This window comes from Haliaeetus albicilla, chromosome 2, assembly GCF_947461875.1.
Source record: "Haliaeetus albicilla chromosome 2, bHalAlb1.1, whole genome shotgun sequence".
NCBI classification, from domain to species: Eukaryota; Metazoa; Chordata; class Aves; order Accipitriformes; family Accipitridae; genus Haliaeetus; species Haliaeetus albicilla.
The window spans coordinates 5,751,119-5,769,420 of record NC_091484.1 but is presented as its reverse complement, the minus strand read 5'-3'; the positions used below and the strand labels follow the sequence as shown (position 1 = coordinate 5,769,420).

Below are 18,302 nucleotides of genomic sequence, written 5' to 3'. Positions count from 1 at the left end.
GTGTAACTACAGGCTTTATCCCCTTCTTTTCATTTACTATTTAGCTTGCTTAATAATGAGCCTAAAGAATTATTTTAAAGGAGGCATACCTAAAGTGAAGTGCTAGCACAAGGACTTAAAAAGGAAACCACTGTATTGGTGAAGAAAAGGACTGGTCATTACTAGAAGCTGGGAAACGTACTGTCTATAGCTAAATGCAGTGAAGGAAGCCTCCATACTGTCTGCTGTGGTCTTATGGAGCAATCTGTAGTGCAGGTCATTAGTCTCATTGGTAATGTCTAAAGCATGGCTAAAAGCCATCTTTGTTCCAAGTGCTAGAAGACAGGCTTTCATTTAGCTCCTTCCTCCTGGAACGTGGAAGATTCAGCGCATCTCAGGGAACAGATGGTGCAGAGATTGCTGGAATAGCCAGGAATGGCAAAACAGATTCGAAGCAATCTCCCACACAACTTCCAGCACATATGTGCACTGGCAGAGCTCAGCTCAGCTCTTAACTCATCCACCAGAATAGAACATGACCATGCAAACAAGCTCAGGTGATGGATGCATGCAGGAAAATATTTACACCAGAAAAAGCAAGTACATGTCCCCAAAAAATAAACCTAATAAAAATGGGTACTGGTAAAGGCCAAAGAGTCAAAGCCCTAGAGATACCCCTCTGCAGTTTCTGACTAGGTCTCACCCCACAAAACCCGGACCACCCCAGAGTCGCTGCTCAGAGCACAACCTGGCAGTACCGTGGAAATGTAACCACACTGGGAAGAGTGAAATTCTTAGATAAGATTTTGAGGTCTTTACATTCATTCATTTTACTGGTACTTGTGCAGCACAGTCTCTTTGTGACAACTTGGAAGTTTATAGCTAAGGAACATACTGCTAAGCGTTCAGGTGTGAAGTACTGACTGGGAAATGGGATCCAATAGAAATGTCTGTTCTCTGTATGATTTTGCTACTACCTATGCAGGTAAGAGCATGTTGCTGCTGCTGCTGTACTAGTAACACACTGATAACAGCAACAGGACTTGCTAGCTCAGTTATGAATCCACATATACTACCAGGCTATAGACCTGTACTTTAGCACAAAAGAATAATGTATGGGCAGATTAGTGAGTAGTTATTCGATGGCTGGCTGCATAAGAACAGCAAGTAAAAGGCAGTTGTTTTCAAGATCAATATTTTTCAGCACATTTGTAGGGATTTGAAACTCTATAGCTGGCTAGCAAATTGCCTCAGTCTCACAGCTAACACAGCCTGGCTCTGTACTCTGGAGGGAAAGCTGTGCTGACATACATAATATGCAAAATATACCAAATAATAGTGTCTATGTAACTTCAAAAATGGGGAGACAAAAGAATAAAAGTTTCTGAAAACCACTGTATTTTTTAAATGGTTCTGGTTGTCATACGTTTCAACAGCAGCTGTGAACTTGCTGAGAAAACCAACTCTACTACCACGCTGATGAGTGTTCATTCAGTCAAAGCTAAAATCCCTATATTTTTTTCACTTTCCCACTCATTCCATCTTGAAAGAGAGATTGAGGAATTCTGTTATACCTTTTGGGCCAGATTCTACTTTTACAGCAGTGCAGGTACACTGACTTCAGATTTATTATTGACTGACAGCAGTGTCAGTAGAGATTCAAGTATTCATTTATGTGCATTGTTGCTTTTGAAAAGCCTATTTCCCATATTTCGTGCTCCCAGCCAATTTAGTCTACCACTTGTTGCCGTGGAAACATGCACTTCTCCCTCCTCCTCCATCCAAAATGGCAGTATTCCATTTTCCCCAGATTTCCCTTTACAGTAGTGTTTCTCCTACTCATTCATGCATCCCCAGTGCCCCAGGCCATGGTGCGCACTTGCAATATTCTACTGTGCATTAGGCAGCAGGGCTCCCAACAGGTCTTGGTTCCCCTTATTATGTGTTCGGAGTGCAGATAATAAGACCTCAATGGAATTCAGTGAATTGAGAGCTCTTTGTGTCAAGAGGCAGAAAAGACATTTGCAAGTACGATTATTTGCAATAACTGCTTTCTGCCTTACAGACTCACTTTGTTCTAGACAGGGTTTAAGCTGAAACCTGGGGGAGTGAAATAGTTGCTAGACTGAAGAGTGATGCAGGAAAAGGTTGTTTAATTAAATTTGGTATATGACTGTTTAGAAAGTTAATGTTTGAACTGCCTGGGTGGCTGGTACTTCTCAAGTATGCCTTGTATAACCACAGTTAAAGACATTCCATTATTACTTAATGTTTCAATGAAAACATGAATTCCTGGAAAAGATTATACTTGTAATTTTCACTTCATGTTCTGTTTCACCTCCTTGGATATTTGCATAAGTAGATGTGATGCATTAAGCAGCACTTAAAAGATTATGGAGACGGGAATTCAGATATAGAAATGTGGGCATCAAAGGAGTGAGGAAGAATAACTTTTTGTGGACACAGAGCGGAACCAAAAACTCGAGCACCTAAAACTGATCTTCACCACATTGAAAATCTTGGCATGTGGATCATGCTGAGGCAAGGTTTCTTGGCAATGTAAAGTGAAAAGGAGGTAGCTTTATTCAGTACTTTACCACATCTGGAAATCTGTAGTTCTAGTGCTGCCCTGAGGTTCTTGGAAAGGCATTTTCGAGTTGACTTGCCCATAAACTGCAGACGTAGCTAAATGCACACCCAGATTAGACCCTGGTTTGTACCTCAGCCTCATGTAACAGAGCGTGAAGTTCACAGTGCTGCTGGAGACAGAACAATACCAAGCAAACAGCACTTTAGATTTTCAGCCTAAAAGCATAAAGCGTGACAGTTCAACACAGAGCAATCACAAAGGAAAATTTTATCTATTGATGAAAGAAAAGCTGTGCCCTGTTTCCCAAGAACAGCATGTGCAGTACCACTTCCTTGCAGAAATGTCTCAGTGCGGTTTTGCTCACTGAAAAGGCATCGGCACTCCAGACCGAGAGATTCAGTGGGAAACTGGGCAGGATCCACAGAACTTTGGGGAGCATCTTATTTGAATTTGAGGCAAAAAGAGGGGGTGTCTGTGTGTGTACAAACTACTAGTAGCCCTAATGCAGAAATTAAGTAGATAATGAACTGAGCCCAGTTTAGACACTAGCCTAAATTCACCTGGAGATTATCAAGGTTTTTTGATGAACCGTGCTCAAGCTCCCACTCCCTGAACTAGAAATCAGGTAACTGCCCTGATTTCAGAAAGCTGGGAAGACTTGACACAGATTTATTCTAGAGACAGAAAGGCAGTGGCAGGCACAAAGAAAAGATCAGCTGTCACCGCTAATTAGCTGTGTACAATTTAATGCCTTTCATTCTTATTTGGCAAGAATCATCCAGGTAACCTTGTCACTGATGCTAAAAATAACCCCAGCGAGCACAGCGTGGGCGTCTGTGAAAGCCTCAGCTCCTCACATGAGACAGGAGCTATATATAGAGCTACAATTTAAATCTGTGGGCGTGTGTGTAAGGCAAGGGAGTTTCTCTTTCTCCTTCTCCTTGCTCTGCACTAGACAGCAAGATAAGATGCTGGCAGCAGGGACCAGCTGGGGGGTTGCTGTTGGAGATTTGCATGTGGCCGCAGTATTTTATTAACAGCTTGCACAGTGCCCAAGTGCTTTTTAAACCTGGTGCTGTGTGAGGATTTGGGATTTTTTTAATGTTTTGTCCCTTTTCCATTACAGGCTCAGCTTTTCAGGCTACAGAAAAGAAAAATATTGTGGGGGATGGAGGGGAAGGATTGCAAGAATGGGGGAGGTGCAAGTGATAGCTGAGATTTTTTGGAGCTGACTCCAGGATTTAGATGTCCAGATCCCATAGGCATTAATATTCCCTATGACCTTCCTTGGTGTCAGGCAGTGACACACAGTTGGAAACCCTGTTATGTACCCATTGACAGACAGCACTGGCCTTACAGTCAAGGGGGCTAAGGCTTAGTGTCTGCTGCCAGAGTTACTCTGAGAGTCTTCAAGGATAAAAATCAGGAGGAAAGGGAGAAAGCTAAAGTTTTGTTAACGTCTCCAAGCAGTGAGTCAGTTTAGCCTCCTGTTTACAGGGCTTTTCAGGTCCAAGGCAGCTGCAGTGCAGCTCAAATATGTGTATTAGAAGAGGTTCAAGTACATCTGTACATACCATACCTTGACTACCCTGTCCCTTTCTCTTAAGGACTGAAGAGCTCTTGAGAAAGGTAGCCTTTGTTCCCTTTCAGGTATTACTCTTGCGAAAATAGAATGAACTTCACTAACGTGAATCCCTGGTCAGCAAGTAACAAACCAAACCGCCCTGGGTGTGTGATCATAACAGACCCGCTGGACTGAAGCTCTTTAACCAGAGGTACTTGCTTGCTTCAGGAATGAAGCACAGTGCATGCACAATTAATTATGGAGCACCCTATCAGCTCTGGGCAAGAGCCATGATCTGCAGCTGAACCAGAAAGAGCAATTTGCTGTCTCAGACGAGCCCACAGCATGTTTGGCAAGAATTTTTGCACACACTAATTCATTTATAAAGGGTTGCAACACAGAGGACTTAGTCCTATGAATTAGTTTTTGATCTGAACAACATGCACATGACTCAAAGCTGCTCTCAGTGCAGGTTTGTATCACTAAGGTTTCAGCATGCACCTCCTCTTGAAAACGTTGGGTATTACTTTGTGCAAACATGGGGAAGTGTCATTGCAGAGGGCAGTTACTTTTGCCCGGGGACAAGAAGTTTCACAGGTCTGCGGCACAGCTGATAAGAGATTGTCTTCTGGGAAGACACTAATTCCTCGCACTGCTCTGTTCTACTTCCCTGGCTCCAGTGCTGGGAATTCATAATCAAACATGTTTTCCACAGCACAGTGAAGGCAAGGGCAGCAGGTCACTGCACCGCAGGGAAGGGAAGAGCAGAGCAGCAGGTGTAAACACAGAGAGGAATATCCAGCGCCTTTTCTGGGACACAGAGTCAATTCCTGGAATAGGTCTTCTGGCATAAATGGCACATGTGAAACTAGAAATAAAAAAAATCAAGGTTCAGAAAGCTGTAATGTATCATAAGGGAGCTTAATTATGTAAATAAACTTGCAGGAAAACTGCTAAAGCAAGTGTAATTAAATAAGGAAAAAACATTTTAGAGAAGAAAATAGTGCATTTGTTTTGCCCTGCCAAACTGCCTACAAATAGCATTGTGTGTTCAGGCTCAGATCCTCTCTTGGAAATTAGGCATCTACACACGCCTGAAGATCTGGGCCCTAGGCCTGTAAAGTGACAAGCAGTCATAAACCAAAATGGAAATCCACAGAAAGCCAATAATGCTCTGTAATGCCTTACCTTACATTGGATTATGATTCAGGTCCTTAAGCTAGTTTGGCTCTGCAGCACAAGTAATTACAGAAAGAAATTACTTTAATTTAATTTGCAGAGCTTAATCGATACAGACCAAAGTAAGCTGCTCTGGTTGTCACAGCCATTTGTGCTGTTTTATGACAAAACCCTGACCAGAACAAGGTGCTGTAGCAGTTGTGAGCTACTGATAACTCAAGGGTTGAGCATGGATTCAGGCATTCATGGTGGCAGCCCTCACCATTTGTGGGGATGGTTGCTGTGTTACTGAGATTATTTAGGATTAGTGTTTTTTGGTTTAGACCTGTTAATTAAATTCAGGAAAAACGTTTTATGCACTTAAAGCCAAGCACTTACTTCACTGTAGTAGAAACAGAAGCAAGATAGGATGGACAGTGTGTATCTGGAAGACTATGAACTGGTATAAGCAAAATCTCAGCCAGGAAGGGGTTTGGCTACATGTTTTTCCATTTCAATGTACCAGTTTCAGACTTGCCATTGAAAGCATGCAAGAACCAAAGAGAGAGAGGGGTAGTTCTGGTGTTGTGTTGGTTCTCCCCCTGTCCTCCTTTTAAACCTAACCAAATCTATATGCAGACTGGCTATAAATGAGTTTCACCATAACTGTTGCTGTGAATTGCCTGCAGAATACCTAAGTGGATAGAATTCACTTCTCCCACAAAATTTGTAGTGTGGCTTTTAGTTTGGGGAAGGGAAGAGACAAAGCTTTCCTACTGGTGGTGTCACATTTGCACACACCATACCTGGAGGGCATATGGCTAGTACCACAGCAGTACATTATCACTGATTTATGGGGCAGTGTTGTCAGATGAGCCATCTGCACCTTTTAAACATGTTTTTGGACTCTCTTATAAGAACTGGCTCACCACATGTGATCCAAGGAAACTGCAATTCATACAGTTACTACAGAGTTACTACAGTTTCCTCCTCCTGCGGCTCTGAGCACAACTTCTGTAACCTGGTTCATTCAAGATCTTAATTCCTCCCAGAAATCAGAAGCTTGGGCTTGCTGCTTTCATATAGAAAAACTGGGTCAGTCTAGCACAGTTTCCACCTTTTTGAAATAACCTTAGAGAAGATGAGGGGGGTGAAAAATGAAGGAAATAAATATTTAGAAACTTGGGGGGGGGGGGGGGCGGGACGGACAGGTCAGAACAGAAGGTCATTGTTTTAATCAAACACTACTTAATAAATATTGTACAGTCATATCAATTATTAAAATCTAGTTCTAGCTAAATCTTTTTGATTCCATTGCCTGTGCCCACCTTGCAAGCTGCAGCTGTATAATCAGGTCTTGTGGGGGTTTTCCTGTTTGTTTGTGTAGCTTGGGAGCTACTTGGGTCAAGCAGAGCACCATAAGTTTCCACCAGTCTCTGTTTTTCAGGATAATTAACTCATCCAAGTGGCCAGCACACTTCCTTGACCTCTCCAGACTCTGGAGAGTTTTTTTTTTTCCCCTGGAAAGCACTCTCATTTTCTATCTTTTTCTTTAGCTGTCACATGTAACACGCTAAAAGACAAAAAAAGGAGTCCCAGATTTATCAATCCGTGCTCAAGTATTTATCCTGTGAAATGAAAAAGAAACAGATAACACCTTTGGAGGTTGAGGACCTTCTTCTCTTGAAAAGTCCACTTATGCAGAGAACTGTATCAAGGCAACTAGGAAACACACCTGCTCGAAGAACTGGCATGTTGGTAAAAATCTGATTCTTAAATCACATTAGAAACAGGTTACTTCAATCTAGTTAGTCTGTTGCTGTACAAAAATGTGACAGTTATTTTGTTTTATTAAAATTACACAAAATACTACTCGGCCAAGAGACAAACACCAGAATAAAAACATGAGTGCCTCACTGTTGAAAAAAAGCCCTCAAAATCAAGACTACATGACTCACAGATGAACAACCATTGTCATTTGCTTGAGATGATCATATTCATTAAGCAAATTAAATTCTGAATGAATTAATACTTCATTAGTTTTTCAGAAAGCATGCTAAAAAAAATAAAAAGCCAGGATCTCACAACAGTCTCTCCAGATAGCAGCTGGTGTATTGCAAAGAGATCAGGCTAATTTGAGGGTTTCTGCAAAAGCCATATTCTGGCCAGGCTACACTGCAGCCTTATTATTATAATTATCACAGGGAGTGGCTACAGTACTTCCAAATACCACCCAATAGGGGAAAAACCCTCCTTCTCAAGAAAAGGTTAAACAAACCAGTACTAATGTGGTAAGGAAAGTTGTATTTATAGGCATTATGCAATTAAGTTTAAAGAAGTCTTTCTGCAGCCTGTTTACAACATAAAACTAAAAGGTAACAGAGAATGATAGGTATGGGGAAATACCAAGCTTAGATCTACAAGGACGATCGGAGCAGGAAGCTGAGGCTTAGCAGGGACTTTCTGGTGGACTAGAGGCCCAGCACTCAAGTGCAGCGTTACCTGTGACTTGCTCTGCATCAGCGGCAAAGGAAAAAAAACATACTACAAAAGCCTAGAAAACCAGTGTATGATGGCGGTCATTTGCTGAGAGTCAAGGCCTGTTCTAGCTTTGATGAAGTCACTGCCACCCTACATTGCTCTGCTTAGCTAACCCGTATCCTAGCAGTCACTCAGCAGACAGAAAGCAACTCTAAGGAGACAAAGACGTGGTAAAATTGAATCCTTTCCCAAGAACATGGAGACCTCATAAAGGTTTGCTGTTGCAGCCTTGCACTTTGACAGTAAAAGACAGTGTATGTTGTACCAGAACAAATCATAGCAGTAATGTCAAAACTTAAATGCTCAGGTCAATAGGAAATGTTACATAATTAAATTCTTACATTTTGTTCAATCAAGGAACCCAGATTTCAAAAGCTCAGAACTTTCTGTCCTGCCTGAAATTTGCCAGCAACCTCTATTTGGATATACACCACCATAACTAAACACAGGATCCTAAACGGAACTAAGAAGGGTCCCAAAAAGCTTTGGGGAAGAGCAGACAGAATATGAGGATGACATTTTAAAATTCATATCCTCTCTGCATTTTCATGTTAGTTAGCCTGTCTGTAATGCTCAGTGTCACGCTTTGTGGCATCAAGTGACAAGTCATACTGCTCACACAGCCCAATTTAAAAACAAAGAAAAACAGAATCACTAAAATACCATTTCCAGTGGGAAGTGAATAAATCCCTGGAGGGTCTGCAAGTCTGGTTTTCCAGACAACACAGTTTGGCACATTTTCCTATTCTATACAATAGAGATACCCATATAGACCAGCTTTGCAGAGCACCGTGAGATCTGCTGGTGAAATAACTACAAAATAGAAGATTATTCCTGTCATCATGACCAGGGGACTCACACTCTGTAATTTACAGAGTGCTCAGGCCACATCTTTGAGTTTGCAGTGGAATTTCTCATTTCACTCTGCATGCTGGTAGCAGGAACACTCTTTGCACTGAAAATCAACAGATAACCTCAAGAGAAATTTTGAAAAAGCAAAAGATTAAAATAAAATAAATGGGAATGCAGTAAAGAGGCAGGAGTCGGAGCATGCTGTGGGCAAAGGCTGCGTGGCTCTGGCCAGCCTTGGTTAATAACAACACGAGGGCAAGCTGTTGGTCTAGCTCTGTGCTGAAAAATGCTGGGCTAACAATAGTGTGCACGAGAGAAACAGAAAATAGCACAACAGATGGTGATACACTATCTGAAGGCAGGGATATCCCATCCTTTTGGAGATGCTGTGTGGGTGAGTGACAGGCGAGAATTAGAAAGTACTTGCGTTGCCAGGGAGAGTGTTCCCAGAGAGATTCCTGCAATTTGATAGCAGGTGTGCAGTCATACATATGGTCCCAGCAGGGACTGTCTATCCCAGAAGCATTTGCAACTTTAGGAATCACTATAATTTAGTTTTTTTCTTTAGGGATTACACAAAGCCAAGAGAGCACTGCATTTTCCTTGATTTACTTCAGTAATTAAGAAAGCTGTCCCTTGGCATAAAGCCTGACATTACCACCAGTTTGCAGAATGCAACAGCATGCCCTTTCCTGCTAGGGTTTGAAGCTGCTGGGTTAGTACGCTCACACAGCTTGATACCACCAGCTCTGGGGTAAATCTAAATCCTTGCTGTTGCTTTATGCAACACCTTGCAACGGTGAATATGCCTGCAGATGTTTATTGTCACTTCACAGACTTTGCAGGTTGCCACCAAAGGGTCCTTTATATACAAATACAGGTTACAGGGAACAGAAAAATATATTCTCCAGAGCTCACATTGCATGGGGAAATTCTCAGCAGCTTGTATCCATGGCAAGAATGGCCATTCTCAAATCATTTTGCATTAAATGAGGGGGTGGAGTAGAATTTACATACAGTCAGCAGAGGCAGGCTGACAAGCTATGCATACCAATATTTCTTTGTCTGCTCTCTGCAAATCCAGCTGTGGTTTCTTCCAGTGACCCAAATCCCACAGTTGTACATTGCAGTGGCATCTGTTGGTAGGGGCAACTGTTTATAGGTTAAGCGGACAGTATTGCAGGATCTTAACGCTAGCTGTGCAACAGTGAGCATCCTAGCTGAATTCAGGACATTTTGGGACACTTCCATCCATGTACAATATTTCTACTTGATGGACTCTGAAACGTAGCTAGTGCTACAGTCCAAACTGACATGTCTTTCTGTCCTCCTGTCCCTGTTCCCTCTGACTGCAGTGGCTGAAATTGCGTTCCTGGCTGCCCAGCAAGTTGAGTCATGAGCCTACAGACCCTTCATATCTTACAGGTGGCCCAGCCTTAGTCTCCCTGAAGGAGATCGATCACAAGCATTATATTAGGCATTGTTTATACAGTGAAGTTAAAACCTAACTTCTTTTTTCTTTTTGTACATATCGTTACCCAGTAAGCACCCAGGAGTATGCAACTGTTTCACTAGGAGTATTGGGAAGTCTCCGTAAAGTGGCAGCCCCCACCACTGGAATAAGATTTGCTTCTGGTCTACTAGTGACTGACTTTCAGACTCCCTACTGTTGCTCAAGCAGTGGCAGATGTCTTTATTTAAATAATATAATGGTAATACACACATAATGGGATAGAACTAAAACCCTGGGATTTGTACAATTCCTTTTGTTTGCTTGTCCTGAAACATCAAACCCACAGTGTTCTCAATTTGCCCAAATCTGAGATATAACATTGCTTTTTTTTTTTTCTTCTGTGGGAACACAGTGCTCCAGAGTTTTACTCCTACATTAAAAAAAAAAAATATTGCTTTGCAATGAAACATTTTTCACCATTTTCAATGACCTGCACAGTGTGACCCAGATCATAACCAGCATGTGGTTTCAGTTGGAAGACCCTTCAACATACATTTTAATACACAGCCTTGAGCCCTCATCAGCCTTCAGCAGAGGAGTTGCACTAGGAGTCTGCACCACTTGCACTGTTACTTGAAGAGCATGTTCTTTCAGCAGTTTTTCTTGCTGAGCTATTTTTAGCTTGAATGTATTCCCCAAACCAGTTCTTTGCCCAGCTGCGAGGCAAAGCAGAAGCAAGAGCAAGCAGTAGTGCTGCTCACGCTGACATTGCTACCAAAAGAAACACTCATCAAACTACAGACTCAGAGCATGTCTTTGGCTGAATAATCAGTTGTACTTTTGTCACCCTAATGACTAAATACTGTAATTCTATTACAAACAGGACAGATCCACTATCTAGCAGTTCTGTTAAACCACAGAGTGGGGGAGCAGATGGAAGGCAGAGGAGAAAGCTCCTGTTCCAAAATAAGCAGCTATTACATTTACACCCTAATGTAGGCACGTTAGTTCTTGTATATTAACTAATAGCTCAAGTGAAAATGAAAACCTTATGTTATGTCAGTCCTGGAACGTGCCACAACATCCTTCAAGAGTCCTTAACTGCATGTTGAGAGAGGTATGAAAGCAAAAGCCTTCTGAAAGTGGTGGAAGGATACTCAGCATCTTGACTGAACTTTGCAGCAGGCCTTTGAACTGAGAGACAGGCTGTGGTTTCCAGCTGTGTCTGGCCTTTCTTCCTCACACATTGAGAAAACTATGAAACCAAAGGTCAAATGCAGTGAGGCTTTCACAGGTGGTGAAAGCAGTGATTACAGTAAAGCCTTCTCCATCCGAATCCTGTCACGTAATTAGATTCTGGCTCTTGTTGGTCTATTTCAGCCCACATGGTGCTTATCACTAAGTGACACTATGCAATAGCAAACCTGTCACAAGGATGTAGGTTGTTCAGGGACAGTGGGTTATGACACAAGGGTCACGCTGGGCAAGTATGTAGTTTTTATTCCAACTGAAATCTGAACTCCTCATTGCAGGGCTTATATCACAGAAATTATAATGGTGGACAACTGTAATTGCCTGGGAGATGAGTGACAACATAATTAACTGAACTCTTGCTGATTTGCAGCCTTGAAAATCCAGACCAAACTGAAGGCCAAACAAATGAATAAGATATGTAATTAAGGCAACATATACGGCCTCTGCATTTATCCAGTATCATCTACTGGACACCCAAAGGCAGTTTTATTTGGATGGAAAAATAGTTTATGAATTATTGGGCAATTTTAGAGCAGTAAAGTTTTTGCATGCACCTTGCAGAATCTGCCATACCAACTCACCCTTTTTGTATTGCTCTTTAGCCTCCTACTATCAGAGAAAAACAGCAACTACTCTTACCCTGTTATGGGAAATGCTGGCACGTCACTCAGCTACCACTTTTTACATGCTCCAGAATTACCTTGGGGTAAAAACAAGTTTGTGTCTCAGTGTCTGCCTTCTAATTTTGTACAGACAGTAACAGGCAAGTCCCTCCTACCAAGGATTTACTACTACCCATAATTGTACATTGTAAGCAGTACTGCACTGCCACAGTGAAGTGCGTGGGTGACTCAAAGCCCTGGCACACATCTTCTTCACAGCTACTTATAGGAAGGATGAAAATAAACTTCTTCTTGAATTGAACATGATGTTCTGGGAATAGAGATGCCAATTTAAAAGGCAGAGCCTTTGCCTCCTGATGGGCAGCAGACACAAGCTGCTTTACAAGGACCAAGCACAGGGCACTCCCCTTTCTCCTCCCTTTGCCTGGACTGGAGCTCTTCTCTGAGAGGGATCCTCCCCACCAACCCCCTTCCCAATTCTGTCTGCAAAACTACCTGTCACAAGAGACAATCAATGCAATTGCCGCTGGCTACAGCTCAGTTACTGAAGGCTGGATTGATTGCTTACTTGTCAGTACAGACTCCACAGGCACATGCACGTGTCCAATTCTACCCAGCCTACCCCTCCCTTTGTAGAAGATTATCAGAATCACATGGATCTAACTAAGAGCAGAAACAGGATTCCAAAGTATGTCTTTTGGCTTGAGCTACAAATCGGAGAGAAATCCAGTTTTATGACAATCATACATGCAGATACTGTGCAACAGACTCTATGCAAAAATATATTTGGGAAACAAAGGAACACATTTTTGGGACAGATAAGAAACCCCATGAACCAAGAACGTGAGCTTTTTTGCATTGGACTCTGCTGAACACTTGCTAGGGTCTGCCAGGCAGGTGAGACTGCAGGCTAGTAAAAAGAGCTAGAAAGCAAGGACTGTCTGAGGTGTGGGAAGTCAGCATAGCCCCATACACATACACATACAGATGGGCTGCACCTGCTCCAAATTTGTCTCTCATCAGCTATTCTGTGCCCCTACCTGCAAGCCTGTAGCTTGCTGTGGCTTTGCTGAGATGCAGTTCCCACAACGGACAAAGCAGACACTGCTAAGGTTAACTATGAGGACAGAGAACTTGGCAGCATCTCCTGCTTGTAGGACATATTGATGCATTGTCATCTGATAGCAGACCCTGAGATCTTAGTGACACGCAAATCCTCAGACTCCTGAGGATTCAGTCACCTGTAACAGTCCAATACTGTCAACATTGGTGTAATGCTGGTCCCAAGACATTAATTCCCTTGAATGCGAAGGAGACAATCTGATTGTGTGAAGTAAATATTGATCTGTTGAACAGCAGTCACAGGCACATGTGAGAGTCGTTGGGCTCATGAACATGTGACATTGCTCCAGAGGGGACAAGCAATTAGTGGTTTTCCCCTCGAAGCCAACTCCAGCATCTGCACTTGTGCATGCGTCGAACACGTTAGTTAGCAGGACCTCAAACTGGACTCTTGTGGTGGAGAGCTGCAGCCCACTCCACCAGACCAGCCAACAGAGACTTCCTCACCCGCTGGGCTGGTAGGGGCAGTACTCATTATCTCCCTGGGCAGCCTGTTTTGCTACAATCATACACTGCACATGTACATTAAGGCAAACAGTCAGACACGCATAGATTTATTGCCCCTCTTGCAGCCAGCATGGAGCACTCATGACCGTCACAGGATTCCCATGTGCACATTGCACAGAGAAAACAACTATCTTGAGGCCACGTGCAGACTCTCAGCACCTGAGGTACTTGGAGACCAAGAGCACACATGGCTGTAACTGCAGGGTGTTCTTGGGGCAAACCATAGGTGACTGAGCTAACCTGCAATGACCTGGTCCTCTCACCCTCAGGAGTAACACTGCAGAGGACATGGGAGCAGGCACAGTCTTTGGCTTCTAAGAGATGGCAATATATAAATTTATCCAAGTATCTTCCTGAGCCTAAATTACTGGAGAAAACATTCTAAAGGTAATCTGAAAATAGCCCCAGAACACTCCCCAAACTTCAAACAGCTGAAGAACACCTGGTGCTTGAAGGTTTATGCTTGCTTTGAACAACAATAACGCAAAAACTTTGGTATGTTTCTGAACTTAAGAAATAGCTCTCCATGTAGTGTTGTGTCATTCCCCCCTCCCCCCAACTTATGGTGACTGCTTTAGCATTATGAGAAAACATTCAGATTTTGGTCTCTATCTAAACTTGGAGCATCACTGACACATACACAGCAAACTCTATCTGAAATGCATCCAAACATCATTTACAGAGAAGAAACATGGTGCCTCCAGGTCTGCTCAGTTTTCCTGAGGCAGCTGCAGTTGCCTCAACCGAGGCACTGCCAGTTCAGCTCCGCTTACTTCTGCTCTGGGCATCCTTTGGTTTAAGCTAATGAGGAAGCAAATAACTGGAGTAGATAGATATTCTTAACATGAGACCATGGCAATATCAATGACAGTCAATGCATTTACATCATAGGGGATCTGGACAGATATAAGACTTGCCTGTGAGTTACTTGAGAGATTTCAAGAAAGTTTCAAGACCCTTCCAAAAATGGCTGGCTCTGCAGAGGTGCTCAGAGGGAGCACTCCTGCCTGAGCAGACAATACAAAAATACCCAAACCTAGATTTTAATACCACCCAAGAACACAACAGCATTAATTGGATGCTTTTCCCCAAAGCAAGAAATAGATATCTAAATTTAAATCAACAAAAAAGAAACCATTACTGTGGCAGAAATGGTGCACTATGTTAGTGCTCGCAGTAGAGCTTACAGTCACCTCACTGAGGTGAGTCCTATGTGGGGCTGTGAGTCCCCAGGTGAAAAAAACAACAGAAACAAAAAGCACAGGACTCACCCAGCCACATCCACGTCTGCATTGCAGCAATGCTGGAGCCTCATGCCCACCTCAGACTTTCAAATGGCTCCTACAACCAGAACTACAGAGCAGCATGGCACCCAGGCTGGGTGCAGGCTGGCCCCAGGGTGGGGCCCTGCAACCGCCCACACTCAGGTGCAGGAACTTTGCTGAACCCACGGGAAACGAGCCAGGACTCGGCTTTGCTTCAAAATGGCCTGCAGCTCTGTAATACAAAATCCTCTCTGTGCAAAGCTTGTGGAGATCATCCACAGTCTGCTGAGAGTTCAGTTTTTAGCCCTCACAAAGGCTCCTTCATGGCAAGTGCGTGCTTCATCCTCTGGGATCGCACACCAGCTCCCCTGCTGCGATGCAGTCTGCTGATAATCATAATTCAGCTGGAGTTTGTTTCCTTCAAACATAGGAAATTTGAGCATCCCCTCTCTAGAATCTTAGTCTCTCAGTCCCTGCTTCCTGGCCTGCCCTCCCCAACAACAGTGTGAGGGGAGCCGGCCGCCATTTCCCCAGGCCAGGTTTCCCTGAGGCGTGGCGCCATTTCTGAGGCCATGGCGCTGCCTCTCCACAGGGCCGGACAGCCGCCTTCTGAGGAAACACACCAAGCTCAACGCACGGGAGGCATTTTCTGGCTCTGTCTGAGGCAGGATTTTGTATTTTAACAGCTTCAGAGGAAAACATGAAATAAATATCAAAAATAGACCACTTGTTGCTCAGGAGAGCACACGGAGCCCCTCAGCGCCCAGAGAACAGCTTACCCAAGCAGAGGCACAAACTCATCTGAAACAGTTTCTTACTTAAAAGCTCCCTTCAAGAGGGGACGTGCGTTTTTGACAGGGGTAACCTGCCGCTTCCCCTGCGCTACGCTGAGCCGCTGGCCTGACAGGAGCCCTCGGAAACGTGTGTGTCCGTATCTTGCTCTGAGCCCGTCTGCAGGCGACTTTTGAGGGAAGTCGGCCCTATCAAGGGGGACTGCGAGTCTCCTTCTGAGGAAACAAAGCGCGTCTGGGGCTGCTTAGACCCTTATGGGGGCATGAAGCCTCCTCACGAAGCAGCTGAGCAACTCAGGCGGGACGGGGCTTCGCTCCGATGGGGCTCTGCTCCCACAGTAAATACCGGCACAGCAGCAACTACTTTCCTGCAGTGAGGGATGATCAGGCAAGGCAGTGTGCTCTGCAAGCAGGCGTGCTCCTCTCCGGGCGTAGAAAAGACCCTCCTGCAGAAAGGGCCTCTCACATCCTGATTGACTCCAGCGCAGCTCAGCGGAGACGCGTGGCCCCCCCGGCTCTCGGTCGCGTGGCTTGGCCGTGCTCACAGCTGCTTCCCCTCATTACAATCAGCAGCCCTCGGTGGAGGCATCTGGAGTCCTTCACCTTCACCGACATGTGCCGTTTCCCCTTTGCCCGGAGTCCAGCCACTGTGAAGCACAGCTCTCACAGCAGAGAAAGAAAACAGAAGGGGTTTCTGGGCAGAGAGAGGCTTCTCTGAACAGAAAAAAATAATAGATAGAAACAAAATGTCCCTACGCCTTGGTAGCAATGATGTCAGTAGTGTTGCCGCTTGTTTGATCGTGACTCTTGCCGTATTGGGTGTTTTCACTCTATTCCCAGCTTCCCAAAATCCTGTTAGAATTTTATTTTGAACAAAAGTCCGCATCTAGTTTCGTGCCTATGACAAAAAGCTTGGAAGTGCAGTCCATATCTCTGAAAAACTCAGGGGAAAAAATGCAATGCCCTCTCATGCGTATATACACGCCTGTGTATATCTGCACGTTTTCCTTCTGTTGTGGGTAAAGCTGAGGGTGTGTACAGAAATATGTTGTTGTTTCTGGGCACCTACCATGTATTTATGAAAGCCAAAAGGGAAACAGGGTTTTAAATAATTAACCATCACACATATTATAACTATGTATATATAAAAAATATACAGAGCATTCATATACATATGCATTCTCATACTGCTTTAATAATTTCTGTTACGCTTTTAATCCCCCAGTTTAAAAGGGGCCTCTGGAATCTAATGTACAGATTCTGGGAGAATCTATAAATCTCGCTTGGAAGGGCTGTAATTAAGAATGGCTTGAGAGAGAGGCACGTGAGCAGCAGGTCGGGTGGACCTTTCATTTGCAGATAAGCTCTCTGAGTAAGTCATTCTTCCCTGATTTATATTATAAAATGCACATTAATCCCTTTCACACAAAACCTAGCCAGAGTTGTATCATTTCTGAGACCTACAGGGAAATGAGTGAGGAGGGAGTAGTCCAAGGGTAACAGGAATTAAAAGTACACGTTTAAAGCCTTTAGTAGGGCATTTCAGCATCATTCCTGTTTCAGTCTGGATTATTGCAACTACCACTGCTGGAGTATCCAACTCATTACTCCAAAGAGAAATCCAGAGACCAGGGAAAATACCTTAGGTGATACAAAATGTTAGGTAGGAAGAACGAGAGTTAGGCTGTAGGTGTTTCTAAGCACAGGCGCTCATCATGTAAGTTTTCTGTTGGTGTGGATCTGGTATAGTAGTTGTGATGCCTTTCTGTTGCCAAAGGTGAGGGCTTTCCCAGTGATCTCAGGGAGATTAATTAAAAAAGGATAAGGAGTTGCATTCATATTTTGGGCTGTTGGTCTGATAACATATCAATACGGAGTTGATTTTGAAGGTATAATTGGTAAGGCTTACAAAACAAAGAGAAATTTGAATCAGGTACTTTTACCGGTTCTTTTACAGTCTGTTAACAGTTACTCCATTTTTTTAATCTCATGTGTATTTGATAGAATGTAGATCTTGTTATAGCATCACTTTATAATCATTCCTTTATTTCCTATACACAGTAGAGGGATAACTACTGCAGCAGTGGTTTGCAGTGTGGTCCCTGCTCTGAGTATTTCTTTGTCTCTGTAACTTCATCTCTGGCTTGGCAACATCTGCTGGAGAGGAGACGATGAGAATCCTTAACGTTGCCAGAACGCAGGCCAGAAAGCATCATAAACTCTTTCCGATCTGCTTGCTGGATTATTACTTGAAAGCTAGCAAATGCAGCATGTGTGTGTGTCTGCCTAGGGGAGGGGTTCAATTACCTGAGATTCTCTGCAGATATAAGCAGTGTCTCGTGGGGAAGTCTCATTTAGTATGCAGAATAAAATCACTATGGCACCGATCATATGATTTGAAGACTCAATCCTGAAGCAGCACTACTGAAAAGGGGAGGTGAAACTGCATAAGACACTCTGTTCAGACAGCATGAGGCTGTGAGCAGCACATGAATTTTATTCAGCAGGCAGGAGGAGAGCTGCTGGATTGGTCTGTTAGATGTGTAGTCGGGAAACCACAGGAAAGCTTTATTTCTGGCAAGTCTGCATTTTGTCAGGATGCA

At 43.6% G+C, this 18,302-nt stretch overlaps 1 protein-coding gene and 1 long non-coding RNA gene across 4 annotated transcripts in view; one reads left to right on the top strand and one right to left on the bottom strand.

The window, feature by feature from the left end:
- Window positions 1-15,652, bottom strand: part of LOC138689341 (uncharacterized) — a 108,956-nt gene extending 93,304 nt beyond the window's left edge. The window contains exon 1 of the long non-coding RNA XR_011328231.1: window positions 14,915-15,652. This is a non-coding gene — a long non-coding RNA (uncharacterized lncRNA). The remainder of the gene's footprint in view (window positions 1-14,914) is intronic.
- The window catches only part of PHACTR3 (phosphatase and actin regulator 3), a 116,362-nt gene that overhangs the window by 87,787 nt on the left and 10,273 nt on the right, over window positions 1-18,302 (top strand). The gene's annotated exons all lie outside the window — the stretch shown is intronic.